Raw genomic sequence first — 5,270 nt, 5'->3', positions numbered from 1 at the left:
CTCCCTCCACCCTCTTTACTTATTCCACTCCAGCCACACCAGCCTCTGCACTTTTCCTCCAGCACACCAGCTCATTCCCACCTCAGGGCCTTTGCACATGCTGCTCTCCCCGCCTAGAAGACCCTTAGGGTCTTCACCTGTGTATTTATCTTGTTTAATTCTTGGTTTCCCAATTATCTCTCTACCCCCCAGGGTATGCCTTCACTTCTCCAACTGTGAAGTTGGCATGGTGAGCACAGTATGACTTTATAGTGGGGGGTGGGGATTATGTGCTTAGAACTGTGCCCAACGCAGAGTAAAAACTCAACAAACAGTTCAAATGTCCAGGAGCTGGTGAAGAATAAACAAAATGTGATCCATTCATACAACAGAATATTATTCAGCCAAAGAAAGGAATGAAGCACTGATACACACTACAACATGTATGAACCCTAAAAATATTACACTGAGTGAAAGAAACCAGACACAAAAGGCTGCATAGTATGTGATTCCATTTATGTGAAGTGTTCAGAACAGGCAAATCCATAGAGACAGAAAGCAGATTAGTGGTTGCCAGGGGCTGAGGAGGAGGGAGTGGGTGTGGGGTTTCTTTTTGGGGTGATGAAAATGTTCTGGAACTAGATACAGGTGGTGGTTGCACAACATTGTGAATGTACGAAATGCCACTGAATTGCTCACTTTAAAATGGTTGATTTTATATTAGTGAATGTTACCTCCATTTTTTTTTAAAGGACATTAGGTAAAAACTAAGGAAATCTGAATAAAGTGTAGACTTTAGGCAATAATGGTCAACCTGCTGTGTCTCCAAGACACCCAGCATGCACCTTCCCCAGGGCCTTTGTGCCTGCTGTTCCCTCTGGCTGGAGGTTTCAAGTGACAGAGAAGCTAGATCAGACCCCAGGGGGCCAAGGCACAGTCTGACTCCAATTGCTTCCCTCACCTTCCTGTGGCCACAAGAAAGGTCAAGGGGCTTGGTGGTTAGGATGGAGTGTGCCCGGGAGGCTGAGTGGTTGGGATGACATCAAAGATATTTGGGTCCCTTGGAGGTGACGGTCTGTTCCCCTGTGGGAGGGAGAAGGATCTGTAACCTATGTGGGGTCCCAAAACAAGTGGGCAGGGAAGGCAATGGAATTCAGTCCAGCTGGGGGCCCTGTCCTAGGGGCCTGCTTCTAGCAGCCTCATGAACACAAACAGCAAGATCCATTTTCTAATTTTTAAGGAAAACTGCTGAGTAATGAAGATCTCCCTGGACAGTGTTGCTGCGCCCGGGCCTCCCCATCCAGGAACCGAGACTTCTGGGGGTTGTGGAAAAGGCTTCGCCCTTCCAGAGAGTTCTGGGGAACCTTGTCGAGTCTCTCCATGGCAACAGGGAGGGAGGGAGGCCACCTCGCCTGGGCGAGTCCTTCACACGGACTTGGGCACTTGGGGACATCCCACAGCCCTGCTGGCCTTGGACGCTTAACGTGCTGGAGGGGTGCAGCGTGGAGGGACAGGTCCTGGGGGTGCTTACAGGGACCGTCTCAGAGGAACAGAGAAGGGAATGAGGGAGGGGAAGATGCATGAGGACTCGCCAAGTATTTTTAGGCACTGAATGCAGCCCTGAAATATTTCCATGGCCACTCCCGGAGAATGAGCTGGGTGACTATTTCGGTGCCTGGTTCCAGCGGGGGCAGAGTGGGGTGAGTCACTGCTGGGTGGCTGGGCAAAGACCAGGATGGGGCTTTCAGGGCAGGACCTTGGGCCTGTAAGGTGACGGCTCCCTGGCCCGGGGCCAGGCGTCTGGTGCTGGGCTCCAGGGTACAGAGGACAGTGGCCTGGCCACTCCCTGTAGCGTGGCACCACTGCCCAGGTCCCCCCTGGACAGTAAGCCAATCACATTGACCCCACAGCTCATGGAGATAAAGAGGGTCCCGGGTGAGGTTTCAGACACTCCAGAGGTGCTCGGTGAAGCGCCTCTCCTATGTTTTCAGGCACGTATGAGGGACTTCCCTGGCAGGCCAGTGGTTAAGACTCTGCGCTTCCACTGCAGGGGGCACGGGTTTGATCCCTGGTGGGGGGAAAAAAAAAAGCACATATGGAGCACTGGCTGTATGTCTACCAACCACCCTTCCTTCATGTAATCCTCGCAACAACCCCTGTGAGGTGGAGTCCCCTACTATTCCTGCTGACCAGTGAGGAAACTGAAGCACAGTGGGGTTACACTTGCTGGCCCTCTGTGTGTTTCAAACCCTGTCCCTCAACAGAGGCTATAGTCAGGGGAGTGAATTTTAAAGCAGGTGCCGAGGGACTTCCCTGGTGGTCCAGTGGGTAAGACTCTGTGCTCCCAGTGCAGGGGGCCTGGGTTCTATCCCTGGTTGGGGAACTAGATCCCACATGCATGCCACAACTAAGAAATCCACGTGCCACAACTAAAGACCCCGCACACCGCAGTGAAGATCCCATGTGCTGCAACTAAGACCCAGTGCAGCCCAAAATAAATAATAAATAAATATTAAAAAACAAACAAACAAACAGGTGCCGACTTCACCTGTCCCCCGTTCCTAATTCTACACCTGACACAACTGACCTGAGAGAAGGTAAATGGATCCTCCAAGTTCAAGGAGGGGACAGAGGGAGGAGCTCAGAGGAGGCTCTGGAGCGGTGTGTCCTGGGGGCTGTGTGTCCTGGGGAGGGTCGCTCACCCTCTCTGTGTCTGCGCCTGGGCACTGCCTGGCACATGCTAGACTGTTGTTAGTTCACGGCCCTGGGTCTCTCCATCCTCTCTGCCCTTCCCAAGCAGGGCATGGAAGCTCAGGGGATTTGCACTTGCTGTTCCCTCTACCTGTTGTTCCCTGCTCTCTTTCCGAGGCCAGAGGCTTCTCGTTGTTCGGGAATTGGTTTGACCACATCCCCCTTCTACTCTTTGGAAAGGACCCACCCCAGCATCCTGAGCTTCCTGCAGAACAACAAGCCTGTCTGCCTTGGCCCTCACGGCACCCCTGTCCCTTCTCCTGTCACCTCTGCGTCCTCTACCTTGGGCTGAGCACCCAGCACTGCCTCCTCTTGGTCTCTTGGCTTTCACCCTTGCCTCAGTCTGTTCCAGAACGTTCTGCGGCTTCCCATTTCGCTCAGGGCCTGCACCCGCCCCATTTCCTGTCCTCTCACTTTGCTCCTGTCACCACTTGGCACAGGACCTTTGCACAGGCTGTTTCCCTGTCAGGAACGCTCTTCCCCCAGGTGGATGGCTCCTTTGCCTCCCTCAAACCCTTTTCTCGAATGTCACCCTCTGGCCTTCCCGGACCACCTCTCTCCCCCACCCTTGCCTTCTACTCTGAATTTACGCATTCGGCTTGTTTGTTGCCAGCTCACCCCCATGGAAGGTAAGGGCCACCATGGTGGGGACTCTCTGCCTGATTCACAGCTGAGTCTCCAGTGCCTGGGATGGAGCTGTGACCCCAGTTCCTCCGCCCCCCGCCAGCCCTCTGCTCCCGTTGTGGCGGGCAGCTTCTCCCACTGAGATCGTTTGAGTGGACATCAGACCATTTCCCACAGGCCAAGCGGCCCTTTGTCCACAGAGAGATGTCAGAGGACACCAAAGCACGTGCTGAGCCAGTAGGGGCACACATGCTGCTGATACCAGGACATGCGGACCCCAGGGTCCAGTTGAATGGGTGGGGAGGATACCGGCCGTCAAGCCTGCCTGGAGGACGGGGGAGGCAGCAGTCTGGGGGCAGGGCTTCCCGGGGGAGGTGCTCTAGAAGCAGGAGGTGAGGCCCAGGAGAGGAAGAATCAGCGCAGAAGTGTGTGCAGGCGGGAAAGCAAGAGACACCCTCCCACCCACCACCAGCTTGCGGGGTTGCTGCTTGAGGCTGCCCACTGAATCCAGGTCTCTGAAATGGACTCCTGGCCCCAGGGTGAGGCAGCAGGGCCATCCAGGCTGGCGCTGGCCCCAGGCTGAGTCACACCCTGGGTGTGTGGGTCTCCCTGACCTGAAGCAGCTGGAGCAAACTCCAAGGGGAGGAGGTCGGGGCCTACAGGAACCACCTACACTTTAGGTAGCCCGCAGGCTGCAGGTCATGCAGCAATCAACTGATGGGGGTGAAAATCCCTGGGGACAGACCATCAGAAGGGCAGAAAGGAGGAGGCCGAGTTGTGGGAACTAGGCCAGCACTTTTGGTTTCTCTTCTTGTTGAAGGGGTTGAGGCTGGTTTCTTGAAACCAACCAGGAAGAAGACTGGAAAACGGGCCTGTCCCGGACACCCAGCTCAGGAGGAGGACGCCTTCCGGAAGGCCACGGCACCTAAGCGGCCAGGGCCGGGGAAGCGGCTCATATCACCAGCGGGCAAGGAGAGAACTAGGAGCCCGGACTGCCCGGCTGGAAAGGTCAGGGTTGCCTGGCGCGGCTGGCGGCGCGGGCGGGAAGCCGCGATTACGCACGCCGGGGATGCGCCCCCGCGCGGAGACGGGGCGCGTCCGGGACCCCGACCCTGGGCTGCGAATGGGCCCTTGGGAATGTCTGAACACGTTCCTGGTCCAGAGCTGGGTAAGGGAAGAAAAACCAAACTGCGAAGAGCAGGAAGGGGCGGGGCTCCTAAAGGGCTTCCCATTTACAGCCGCGCAGGACACCAGAGCCCCACGGATTTCATCAAAGCCTGACTGGAGACGACCCGCGCCTGGCAGGGGGGGGGAGACCTAGCCCCCCCCAGACCAAGGCCCCGGAGGCCATAATGGGACTCTGCGCCCAGGGCCATGGGGGAGGGGAGTTGTGAATATGGCCCCCTCCCTCCCCAACCGTCCTTCTCTTCTTGCGCCTTCACGTCAGACGGGCCCCTGCACAGCCCACGTCTGTGATGAGGGAGGTGGGTTCTCAGGCCCCAGGTCACACTCAGACCCCACACCCCTGTCCTCAACCCATGCCAGTGTTGCTTTTGTCACTAGGCAAGGATTCAGGCAGCAGCAGGTCCCCGGAGGGGGGGGCCCGGGGAAGAAGCAATGATGGGGGTGAGAGTGGTGGCAGGGAATGGCACTCTCCAGATAGGATGGGGCTGAGAAATCTTAGTCAGAGGTCTTCGAGCTAGCTAGGCCAGCACTTTGCAGACCTGATAAGTGGCACTTCTACAGGCACCACCACCTTTTCTTCCAATCACCCTTCAGAACCGGTCTCAACCCCGTGACAGGTAGAACCCGCACCCACAGGAACCGGCCTCCTAACACCAGCCTGTCTCTGCGGTTCCCAGGAATATCGGTCAGCAGACCATGTCACCAGAAACATTTTCACAAGTGCTGGCTCA

This window comes from Physeter macrocephalus, unplaced genomic scaffold (genome assembly GCF_002837175.3).
Source record: "Physeter macrocephalus isolate SW-GA unplaced genomic scaffold, ASM283717v5 random_9, whole genome shotgun sequence".
In the NCBI taxonomy this organism is placed as follows: domain Eukaryota; kingdom Metazoa; phylum Chordata; class Mammalia; order Artiodactyla; family Physeteridae; genus Physeter; species Physeter macrocephalus.
This window is presented reverse-complemented; position numbering follows the sequence as displayed.